General features: G+C 41.2%; 1 protein-coding gene across 1 annotated transcript in view; it reads right to left on the minus strand.

Annotated features, from left to right (window-relative positions):
- The window catches only part of LOC125984669 (dehydrogenase/reductase SDR family member 12), a 39977-nt gene that overhangs the window by 22329 nt on the left and 4729 nt on the right, over positions 1 to 12919 (minus strand). Inside the window, exon 4 of the mRNA XM_049746726.2 lies at positions 5245 to 5379. The gene's annotated coding sequence lies outside the window, so the exon portion shown is untranslated. The remainder of the gene's footprint in view (positions 1 to 5244; positions 5380 to 12919) is intronic.

The following is a 12919-nucleotide window of genomic DNA, read 5'->3' on the forward strand; positions in this document are numbered from 1 at the left end:
GATGTTTTTCATTAAATTGGATGAGGGAGTTTTCCATGCAACCTAATGCTGCAGCTCCACTGGTGAGTAATCACACTTCAACAGAAGGCTGCTTGTGTGCTTGTATGTTGATCTTTTAATGTACAATGCGCAACACAATGGCTTGGTTGTTTTGTTCCAAATTAAAAAAAAAAAAAAAAAAAAAAAATCTCAGACCAGCCGGCTGAGTTATTTATTTCACTTGTTTTTTCGGTTTGAAGCTCATCGCCCCCCCCAATCCCAACACACTAATACACAATCTTTCTATTTTGTAATCTCTGTAAAAATATTTTATTACATGTGTTGACCCATCGGTTACTGCGGCTGCTGAGTATTTTATCTAAAATTATCTGAGAAATTTTTGTACCTGAAATTCTGCCTTAAAACAAAAATAAATTCCGCATAAAAATTTAAAATTACAAATTCAGCAGATTTTTAAAATTTTCTCTTTGTCATGAATTAAAATTCTAACATATAAAATATTGTAAAATAATAAAATATTTTGCCTGTACTTCATAGCTTTACCGTTTATTAATAATTAGCCGATTCATCGTCATTGGAATTTCATCCCGCCAAAATATCAGAATCGGCGTCAGTTTAAAAAAAAACAATTAAGAATGAGAATTCTACATAATTATGCAAAAATAACATATATAGACAACACTGCAGCAATATTTTTCACAGTGAGCTCAAGTCACTATTTGTGCATGTGTCCCAAAAACGATTGTGTAATATTACACAGATTAGTTCCCTCCAATAATCTCTTCACTTAAGCGTGCAAAGTGACCTAAACAGTTGTGGCGGGCGAGCGGGCGGCAAGTGTGCTGTAAACGTGAGTGCATCAAGTGTGCACTAATGCATGAGACATGTGCATTAAAGCACCGAGTCACATTTATGAGCTCGGGTTTAACGCAGCTACATTTGACGACCCATTTCAGCGGGCGGGCGGGCACGTTATATCCCGCCGGACGCGCTTTGCCGATTCAAACGGTGTGTGTTTTCTGAAGGAGTTGTTGAGTACGTGCACAGAAAATAAAATGGAGGCATTGTGTCTGGTTGAAGAGGGCTTCCCTGATCACAACTGGGATGAACCATCGTGCTGGATTAACAAGCGCGAGAACAGAAGGTGAACCGTTGTCCGCCTTAAAAGATTAACGCTGCATGTATTTTGCTTTTTTTTGTCTTTTTGTATGCAGCGGGGTGACATTTGACCAGTTGTTTAATCCAATTTTTCCAAGATTCCTATTATACTGACATTTAAATTCTCCCATAAAGTGAAGTGAAAGATTTGTTTCGACATTGCACTTTTTCAAATTTTCTGGGCTTGACTCAGGCATCAATTGCCACAATTTGGATTCCATTATTTCACATGGGCATTTTAAAAATGAAAGCTATTTTAATAAGTGTAAAGCGTGCATCCGATTTATGAGCCGGCATGCAAATACAAATATATAAAAAGATACCGTGCCAGTATGAAGTTAGTTATTGCTCATGCAGCCTTTCATCACCCCCCCCTTTGGATGTGCACACATGCGCAGAGCTCAAGTGCAATAATCCACGCTCTCGCTGCCTCACGTGTGCTCTACTGCTCTACTTTCCCCTCGCTAGAGCTGTGGGAAGGAGGGAGGGCTGCTTGGGCCAACTCCCACCCACACCATCTCTGTCATCTACACACACTGAAGCACGCACCCACAGTTCCATACACACATCCAGGCTGGAGATGCGCAGTGTGTGTATGAGCAAACGCACATGTAGGGGGAAAAAAAAAAAAAAAAAAAAAAACGACTGATGTAAAAATAGACTTTTGCTGTTAATATTAATTACGCTTTAAGTGACTCACAGACTGCACTCCAGGGGATGCTGCATCGTTCCCCTCTTCTTTTTCCCTCCATATACAGCATCAAATTAGTATTGAAATGCATAAACAATGTGTTTGGAGAAACAAACAATAAAAAGATCCACAGGGATACTTGAGTGGAAAAATAGTATATGGAATATGTGATCCAATTATATTATTTTATATATTTATATTATTATTACTTATATATTATATATTAGATTAGATTATTGTAAATCACTGCAAGATACATTTAGAAGACAATGCAAGGCAAATGTGTGAAACGAGACAAAAAGAGAATTAAGTGGATTGAGGTAATCCACTTTATCCGAGTACAAAAGGTTCAAACAGCAATGAAACAGGGCCAGCTTGTCTATGTACTTGGAGTGTTGGGAAAATGAAAAATATACGAGGAGTGGCAGAAAAGCTCGAGGACTTCTGTCACATGACACAAACCCCAGTTCGTAAATTGCCAGCACTTAAATGAGATTCATGAATTTAAATATTGAATTTTTTTTTTTTTAAATTCCTGTTTGTATGTCTCTCAGCTGGCCTGGGAACGCCTTGGGATCCCCCGGGATGAGCTGGATGAAGTGGCTGGGGAGAGGGAAGTCTGGGATTCCCTCCTGAAGCTGTTGCCCCCGCGACCCGACCCCGGATAAGCGGAAGAAGATGGATGGATGGATTCCTGTTTGTTCTTTCAAATATCCTTAAATTATGCGTACTGGAAATTGTGGAACAAATAAAGGAAAATCTTATAATATAAATAAGAATATATAATAATGCGCCACACATTTTTTCAATGGGTGTCAAGTCTGGACTGCTGTCTCTTTTTTACTATAAGTCACGTGCGGAATGCAAAAGGACGATGAGACGTTCTGGAAAAATCCGTTGCTTGGATTTAATTACCTGTATGTAGCTTTTAGCATGAATGGTAGCCTTCATAGATTAGTGTTAGCCCAGAGGTCACTTAAGCTTTGTTTCACACTGTTAACGGTTAAATCTGTGATTGAAGAAACACGGGAAGGCTTTTACTGAGATTGTAATGACAAGCATCGGGTCAAAAAGGGAAGGATCCCTCAGAGGTGGCATCGGAAAATGGTTGAAACATTTTATTGAAACATAGTGTGACTTGTGTGATAGAAATGTTCCCCTGGGCCCAGGTCCAAGCTTCCGAGTCGTGTCCACAGTGCAAGCCAGAGACAAGCAATCAATGTCAGTGAACGACTTTCCCTCGCTCTCTCTCCGCATAACGCTGGCTCAAGATGATGTCATAACACCTTGTGGGTGAAAACACTGCACTTAACAAAAAAAAAGTGACCCTTGACAAAAGAATCGGCTTATATTATATAATTTGATGCACAATATGTCTCCACGGGCCACATCAAATGATGAGGCGGGCCGTATCTGGTCCCCGGGCCTCGAGTTTGATACCGGTGAATTAAAGCTTCCTCTCGAAGCTGCCTGCATGATTTCAAGGCCTCATTGTTGGTCCTTTTAAAGCACCCCCCCCCAAAAAAAAAAAAGTCAGCAATTAAAAGCGTTGATGATATCCGATGATAGTTTCCATAGCAACAGCAAGAGTGAGTCACAGTTAAGCTAGTGAGATAAATTTCGGGTCTACCATCACCTCTAACGTGAGCTTCTATTTGCTAAATGCAAGTTTGTAGGCACGGTTTGTCCTTGACAAGGTTTTAGCTCAGGAAAGTGCGGACTGTTTTTCTTATCTCGTCTACGTAGATGCAAATCTGGTGATGGTGCTTCTGTTAGCAAAAAAAAAAAAGTTAAAAGCAGGTTTTTAAATGAAAGCCAGCTCCCACTTAACTTGCATCTCACGTGGACGAGCCGCTCATTAGGCTGCTGTCTCCTTCGTTTTCTGCGCCGTCACGCTTTTGCTCTTTCCTCATCCCCTCCTTTTTCTTCTGTTGAGACTCCCTCCTTTTTCTTTCTAACTCCCTCCACCACTCAGGGAGGTTTTCCCCCCTCCCTCCTCCCACTTATCTCCTATCTGTGTCAGTACCACTTATTAAAAAAACAACAAAAAAAGCTTCGGCATTGACGCAAAAACACCAGAATGGTGACTGCAGAGCACATGAGCGAGCCGACGGACTTACAGCCAATAAAAAAAGATGCACAGCGTCTTTGCAACATTGCCGTGAGCAGGTGAGAGAAGACAAAAGGTGGGAATGAGGAGTTAGGGAAAAAGGGTGTGAAGATGGAGAGAAGCGGGAGGAAGTTGCAAAAAGTCTTCGTCACGTCAAATTCTCCCATCTGTCATCCAAACACACTGATGCACCAAACATGTGACGTCCATGACCCATGTGACCCCCGCTCATGATTGTTGTTTACTTCCTGGATCAATCCCTACGCCGCAGCAATAAAAAAATTCTAATGTTCTCCTGTAATAAAATCTTTTTTTGGGCACTGCTGCTTTTTCTGCATATTCAGTCGGTGTACTCGAGGCAGCAAAATGCAAGTGAACTTTCAACTTTTAGTTCAAACTAACACAGCCACGAGTGTGATGCCGGCATTTCCCTGTTATTGTGCCAAGGTCAAGCGTGGAAACGCGGTGGTGGTTGTCGCAGTGATTAGCGGTGCTCGACGTTACGCGAGTCATCCGAGTGGATGTGAAGTGCCACTAACGGTGATTTGGTGCCGAGAGACACTTAGGCATCAAATCTATCACTGTGCTGCGGTGATGTCACTTGTCTCTGACTTTCAACTATATATATATATATAGGAGGAAATATTTTAAAAAATGGAATAGCATGATCCAAAGGGTTTTGATGAAATGCATCAACTGCTCGACAAAAATACATTTTCTTTCGTAAACAAAAAATATTTACAACTGCAGTAATATGAGGTATTTCAAGCAACGGATAAAGACAAATGTGAGTACAGTGATCCCTCGCTACTTCGCGTTTCGTTTATCGCAGCTTCACTACATCGCAGATTTTTTTTTCCAAAATAAAAACACGTTTAAAAGTCAAAATAAAACGTCTAAATTGAGGAAACGTGTTGAACCTTTAGGACAATGTAGTATTGCTCCAAATGTTCGTTTACATTCCTTTAGAAGTTTTCGCGTGTTAGCACGATCGCGAATTAGCATCTTTCCGCTAACTCATTAGCCTGCCCAGTACTTCTTGTTGGTGACCGTACTTTGCGGATTTCACTTATCGCGGGTGGTTTTTGGAACCAATTATCCGCGATAAACGAGGGATTACTGTATTCTTCCATTGTTTGTCTATCTGTTTTGCTGCACCATTTGTAGTCAAATACCAATCTAGGAATGGATCACTATGTTTGGTCGTAGACATTTCGTTGTATGATATCAAATCAATCTAAGTGGTGACTTTTTTTGTTTTTGCGGAACAAAATTTGATCAATACCTCAGTTGGCGCTTTGTGAATAAAACAGGTGGTCTGAGGGGATGTTTTCTCCTCCACCATGTTGGCATCCAATGATGATGATGGAGCAGGAGTCAGTGTTGTACTTGTCACTACTCAAATTGCTGTTCCAACAACCTGCGGATAAAAAGATGATTTCAAATGCCGCATATGTTTCTCCATGTGGTGTGATCAAAATAGCGGTGGCGCGTGATTAAAGCAACAACTCGCAGGCACAAGCTGCTTGATAGGTGTCATGAGGCTTGGAGAAACCTTGCAAGGCAAGGAAGAAGCTTTGCACATTTAAAATCAGATGAGTCACAGAAAGTGGAGGAAGGAGAGGACAAGAGGGAGTAGGAGGAGGAGGAGGAAGAAGAAAAGGTTGATGAGCAAGAGGAGGATGACATACATAACGCAAATGCTAAAAATGATTTGGGATGTTTTCCTATTCTATTATTTTTCTCCAACTTCTCCCTGTATTGTGATAGGAATGCTATTATTGGCAAAATATTGTCATTATATCATCAAATGTGAATTATTCTGACTGCTGTGAAGATTTTTTATTTTAGATGCAAGAGACAGGTTGTGAGACAGGTGAAGGTGTCACATATTTCGGTATTGGCAGCTCAGCTGGAAACGTGTGGCTGTGCTTGTTATCACTTTGATATTTCCAGCCTTTTAGTGTACGTGAGCTCGAGATGACAAAAACGGGACTTTGAATTTGATTCATGTTCATTCTGAGCACATCCACATCCTGATTTTAAGCGGGTGTGCACACTTTTGCAACCACATTATCTCAGTTCTGTTTTTTTTTTTTTTTCAATTAAGTTGTACATGTCATCTTAATGGCGAAAAAAAAAAGGTTAGAAATGACTTTCAGTTTTCTACCTAACCTGGCATTTGAACAGGGGTGTGTAAACTTTTTATATTCTGCACAATATTGAACAGCCAACTTGAAATAATATGCAACATCATCTAATCGATTCAGCTAATGAAGCCACTAATGGGAGTTTGGGTATATGCTATATGAGGTCCTCCCGGACTATCTCAGAACTCCACAAATTGTTTCCAAAGAGATAACGCCAGCTGTGTTTTTTTTTTCGTTTTGTTTTTTCTTAATCCCTGTGCTCTACAGAGAGGAGCAGAAATCACATGGCTCGTTCAAGCAGCTTGTCACGACAATTTTGGCTGCCGTTAACCCATTCACTACCATTGACGACTATAGACGTCCAAATCCATTTTAAGGACACTGCTTATAGATTGTGGTTGTAATTTACAGGAATACAAAGCTGCATTTGATCATACCACTAAACTGTAAGCTATTGAAATTTGCATATCATTAAAGCAACATCCTCAGTGTATGTAAAATGCGCACGTAAGACTTTCGTTTCTCAGATGCGAGAATGGAAGCTCTGCTCTCTCCTTAGGCCAAAAGTGCATCATAACCGGATTACCTTGAGTGGCATCGAGGGAGACTAAAGTTAGAGGTGTCATATCACCGTTGGAGCACGCATCCCTGTGAAGGGATGGAAAATGTGAAGTTATATCACTCACCACTTTGGCAAGCACTGTGGTGAACATTCAACTCTGCCAGAGTGTTTGCTAATGTTAGCTGCTAGCTGTTGTAAAGCTTTTGAATTCAATCAATGTCCCTTTGGTGTTTTATGCAATATGAGAATCATCTTTGATGAGCTATCAAAAGCAGCAGCTCGAAAGTCCATCTATGGTCAGTAGGCGGGTGGGGAACCCCTGCGAGCAAGCCAAGCAGTGTGAAATATCAAAGCTGCTATCTCTAAAGTCAGCCAAGGCAGCCACAGTGGAAACTCCATGATGTCAGAGACACACTGGGTATTTATGTCTGTCCAAGATTGGTTTAGGTACGGGAAGAAGAGAAGCCAGGAGGGCTGATGAAAGATGATGTTGTCATGCAGCAACGTTGCAAGTGTGGTGGGCCTTCCCTCTGCTATGTGCGACCCCTTTGTTTTTTACACATGCAAATTGGTGAGTGGAATGACCAAACACGACTAAAAGAATACAATTGTCGTCAACTCGGAAAAACTGTGTAAAATTGTAAATATTAAAATAATAATTTTAAAAAGTATTATTAATTCATTATTAGTTATTATTTTATTATGTAAATATTTATACTAAATTAAATTGTAAATTGGTGCATGACGCTAATGTGTAATTTCCACTTCCTCCATTTTGATTACGAAGTACACGACAATGATGGTTCACTCCTTTCGCAAGCAGGTATGCTTGTTTATCACACACGGAATAATTACATGGGCCCTGTGCCTGAGTGTGAGTCAGCGGACACAAGGGTGTGTGTGTGTGTGCGTGTGTGTGTGTGTGTCTTTGAGGGTGCTTTTGGAAGGACTCCATTATATGCAACACCCTCTGTGTATACCTCAAGCTTTCCTTGGCTCCAAAAAGAGCAGGTTACACAAACAGGGGCTTAATAAACGCCAATGAGAAAAAAAAGCTATAGTTGTCTTTTTCCACCAGCAATAAAACTATTTGAAAACCTGCCATATTTGGATTTATGCGTCCTTGACTGGCAAATTGTGAACTACTCAAAGTCGATGATTATATGATGCACTTCTCTAATTTATGTTTAGTTTTCCTATTTGGGTGCTATTTCTATTTCTGCAGATGGGCTAAGCAAGAAAAACACGAAGCTGTTGTCCTCACCAAGGTCAAAGTGCTGCTTGAGAGGAACTGGAGCAAGATTGCCTACCAAAACATCATTGTAAAGCTGTCAGGTAAAGTGGGTAAGCTTTTGAGCGGTGAGAGCGGGAAGCAAAAGTGCGTGTGCAAAACACGCAATCTGAAATCAACACAACTCCGATCAATAAACTTCTGGCAGAGTTGAGTAAAGTCAAATGCATTGCGTTGGTTTCCAGTCCAAGAGAGATGCTGGTACAAGAAGAAAGACCAATCGAAAAACCGAATGGGAGCCTTACATAGCCATGACCCACTGAGTTCAAATGGAAAAATATTCTGGATGAAGATGGCCGCCACATTTTGTCATAGCTACTTCCTCTTACATGGCATCCATTTTTTTTTTCCAAAGATCGATATTCCACCTTAGTTTCAGCGAAGCTCCCGAAACTCCCTATTTAATTTTCCCCTGAGTCATCCAGAAAATTATTTCCATCCCTAAAACCCGTTCAGGTCACCCAATCAGCATGAGATACAATGCACGCCTTTTTTTTTTTTTTTTTTTTTAAACGCAGTTGTATCAACAGCTTCCTCTTTGTCTCACGGTCATATTCATGTCATTTTTTCCATCAGTCTTTTTCCAACAAAGGCTGTGAGTCAAACTCGTGCTTCTTTGAATGGCAGTGTTTTCATCTGACAGTCAATCAATGGAGCAGCAGCCCAGCAAGGGCATGAGTCAGCAAGAAACTGATTGTATCAACGTGTCCTTCATTTAATCTGTGATTAATCCGCGCCACCTCCCAGAAAGTGCTTATATAATTTAGAAATATCTTGCTTCAATGACAGACTATATGAGGACACACAGTGTAACACACTTGAGATACATAAAAGCTTCAAATACAGCTAATTAAAGCAAATTTAAATTTAAACCAGATAATATAGCAAAATATCTTTGCAGGCTTGGTCGCAGTTTTGGGCGCCTCAGGCTTGCCCCTGCTTGCCTCGACGCTTGTGACTCAAATAGAGCTTAAAAAAAAGCCACAAAATTGGGCTTTGCTTTAGCAAAAACTTTGAAAAGGCTCTTTACACGACCTTAGCGCTCTCATTATGTAACGCAATAGTCGGGGGCCAATATGCATAATGACTGGGCTCAAGGCAAAACTCATTCCGCTGGCACTCACCTCCACCTCAATTTGAACCAGACGTGGGAACAGTTTTGCATTACTCAGCGAGTGGCCTTTTGCAACTCATCAAAATAAACTCGTGGTGGATGACATAACAGTAAAGCGGGCATAAGTAAACAGACGAGGACAACCTTTCGATATTTTCCCAGCTACTACTGTCAACCGATCCATTCTGCTATGGAAACTGATCAGATTTTACAGATGTGAGCCAAAGTGACCTTTGTAGCTGCACAAAATCCTTCCAGGACGATAAATCTGCATATGAGCTTAACATTGGCAAAATAGCATCGAATCCCGCCGCTTTGTCGCGATGATTTAATACGTCCGGTCGGAATCCGCGAGGTGGTCCAAAACAGTCCGGTTAAGTCCGAACTGACATGACGGTGTGTTTCCGTAGCCTGTGAGCAGCTGATGGCAACGGAGCTTGCTAATAAAGAGTGAGTCAGCCTCTGAGACAAGCCGGCGAGATGAAAACGGTGATTAATGTTGCGTGCTTTATTGCCTCGGCTGGTCCACTTGCAATACTGCCAATGTCTTATCGCTACTTTCCGTCTTTCTTTGACAAGCTTGAGTCATCCCACCTTACAAAGGCTTATTGGCCACTTCAGAGAAAACTTTTTTTTTTTTTTACCATTTATGATTTACTCTCTGAATTGGTACCGGGGAGTTACGTCACTCTTAGCAGGGAAGGAGAGGATGAACTTGGTATTCCCCAGGCTTCCCTCTCAACACCATCTAATTGTCACCTTGAAGGGAAATAAACGTTTGTGACCTTTCGCCAAATGCTTTTAGGGACCGCCGCCAAATGAGATGGCGCAATAAAACATCACGTGAGGAAAGAGCAGCTTTTACTGCTGGAAAATGGAAAGAGGTATGAATGACATTCAATTTGGTGGCGAGTGAGGTACGGGAACGCCTGGCTTTGTGAACGAAGGGAACGGGGAGGAGGAATTTAGCACGCAAGTGAGTGAAAGGAAGTTAATTGGCCAGCAGATGAAGACGAGGACGAACGTCTTTGGAGCCTTTCTCTCACACTGGCTCCTGATTCCTCTATTAGACCACTCTGCTGCAGCGCTGACTCTGACTGCATACTTAATGAGCGAGCAGAACCAAAATGTCACCACGCTGAACATCCAAGGGAAGAGCTGGGGAGTCCAGTACTGAACGGGCGTTGACTCACATGGTTGTTCCAAGAAGGGGGTGTTTGACTCGTTCAAATATTTGATGAGCGAGTATAAATGTGCACAACTAAGCCTCAAAGTGTGACTCAAGCACCGGCACGTCATTTTTGAAGATTGTCAACAAAGCAAGAAATGGCAGCATGGAACTAAAACCTTCTGTTCATTGCTCAAGTCACATGGCTCAAGCTAGTGTGTAAACCTTGCCTAATTACGATTCCAAGATGACGATGAGGTCATAAACAAAAATAAGGAATGACGTGGTGGAAATGTGACTGAATGACTCAGTACGACTCACTTTGCACTTATACTGTCGAACTGCCTTGAAATAATTCTGAAGTTGGGTTAACAAGTCTGAAACGTGTCCTTAAATGATATTTCAAGGATGCATCAATAGTGGAGAGTTGCCCCTCCCTGGAGACTGCTAAATGCCGCCGGCCATCTGTAGTTATAACACAGCATAATGTCTCAAAATCGTCTCACGGCCAATACAGCCGGAGCATAAAATCATCTGGGAACCTTCCAAAATCCATCCTCCTAAACTTTAGTCCTATTGAGCTAGTGCTGGGAATGGCATTAGGAATAAGATTAAGACTTTTAATCCCGATGGCAGAGTGTGAGAGGGGGGCAAATCTCAGAAAGATGAAGAATATAATACTCGGCGAAAGGGGAGGGGGGTCTGATGCCAAAAAAAAAAAAAAAAAGTGGTTACGTCATTGCAGGTCAACATGGCAAAGTGTAATCATGGCAGAGATTTAGATGATCAAGTTGGGGATGTGCGCTCCAGATGTCTGCTCCTGAAGATGAAAATCAGCTTGGCAGGCTTTTATGCTTGCCCAGAGAAAACATGAAAAGGAGAAAAAAAAAAAAAGAGAGAGAGACAGGAGGTGTGTTATTTCAAGAAGTTGTTGAGATTGGGCTTTTTAAAAGTCTCATTTTTACTCGGACAGGATGGACTCGGGTTTCACCAGTCAGTCCAGAAACAATACAAGAACAAGAGCACTGTGGTTTCATTAACAGTAAAATAATCCAATAAAATCTCTTTTTAAATGAAAATTGTCTTGAAAGGGAATTGTCATAGCAACAGGGAGAGGATTGGACTCTGCCACGGCAGCTTGGGTTCATCTCTCGGCACTTTCCAACAACTCCAACATGATTTAATACTATTGGGATGCGAGGGAATGTCAAAATATTGAGTGGCTACAAGTGAGAACTAAAAGTGTGTATTTTTCTGGGGTGGTGGGTTAGAAAATGTTTTTATAATATTTGAAAAAAAAAATTTAAAGAAAATATTTTTAAAAAAGTATTAAAAAATATTTTTTAAAAATATTTAACAATATTTTTCAGGGTAAAGCCAGGGATTATTAAAATGTATTAAAAAATATAAAAAAATAATATTTAACAATATTTTTCGGGGTAAAGCCAGGGATTATATTATATGCAGGTTTACCGGCAGTGCTGGACCTAAAAGTTTTTTTTTTTTTTTTTTTTTGTAATTTAAAAAAAATGCATGAACCTGACAAGATGGACGAAACGGACACAATCGAGCTGCAAATATGTCAGAAATTGTTTAGGAGCATGAGATGGGTATGTCAATTGGAGTTATGTGTCACCACTGGTCCGAATAAATAAATAAACTGACCCTCACAATGAACAGTTTGTGCCACATATTTAATCAAATCAAGGAGCTACATTATTAATTTGCATTCTACGTGGAAGTGAGTAACAGCCACTCCACCTCATCCCTCCCAATAGCCTCATTATTACCGTAAGGCAATGAGTCAGGGATTGTGTGTGTGTGTGATGTCTACACCAATCACCTGCATCATCCCTCTTAGCAATTGAGAGACAAACCGAGTAGTGAAAAACAACACCTGCGCGGCAAACCCAAAAGCGCAGAATCACACAAACATCTCCCGCTGGTCAGAAAAAAAGTCGATAATAATTGTCCGCCGGGACAAAGAAACTCCCACTACGACATGAGACGCCCAGTGACACGCAACGTGCTCTGTTTATCAGGGCCGAGCCCATCCATCATCCTAGGCTGGTTGCCTGGGTAACCCTGTTATTATTCAAAGCACGGAGCTTGCACAGGAAACCAAAATGTGTGTGTGTGGTAGTCAGGTAGGGGAGATTCCCCACTGGCTCATAGACAAAGTACACACACACACAAGGGACAATTCGATTAAGGTGTGGCTACTCAAAGTCTTCGTTCCTCCCTTCAATTTCCTTCAATTCATTCACGCCAGCAAATTATTTTTCATTCATATCCTGCAGCGCTGTTCATTCATAAACACCACCACAACTTACAGCAGCAAAAAAAAAAAAAATGGGGAGAGGCGAGGAAGGTGTTGGAGGGATGTGTAGCCCCAACTGAGTGAACTGCGGCACGTCGAGGCCGCCGTGAAAAGTCAATCGGGAGTTGTTTTGAGGCTGGAAAAAAAATTGATGATAGGTCTGGATTGTGAACCACTCCGGCTCTTTCCTTTATCTCATTCGGCCATTCGCCGGCTCGTCACCACTGCCGTCATTCATTCAGTCAAATCCGGCTTCATTCACATATTGTGCTTTTTTTGTCATAATTGAGAATGAGAGGAAATTGTGTCCAGAAAATATCCTGTATTATTTCTATTCATACAGTTCAATTTGATC

The sequence above is a fragment of the Syngnathus scovelli genome, chromosome 17, assembly GCF_024217435.2.
Source record: "Syngnathus scovelli strain Florida chromosome 17, RoL_Ssco_1.2, whole genome shotgun sequence".
Taxonomy (NCBI): domain Eukaryota; kingdom Metazoa; phylum Chordata; class Actinopteri; order Syngnathiformes; family Syngnathidae; genus Syngnathus; species Syngnathus scovelli.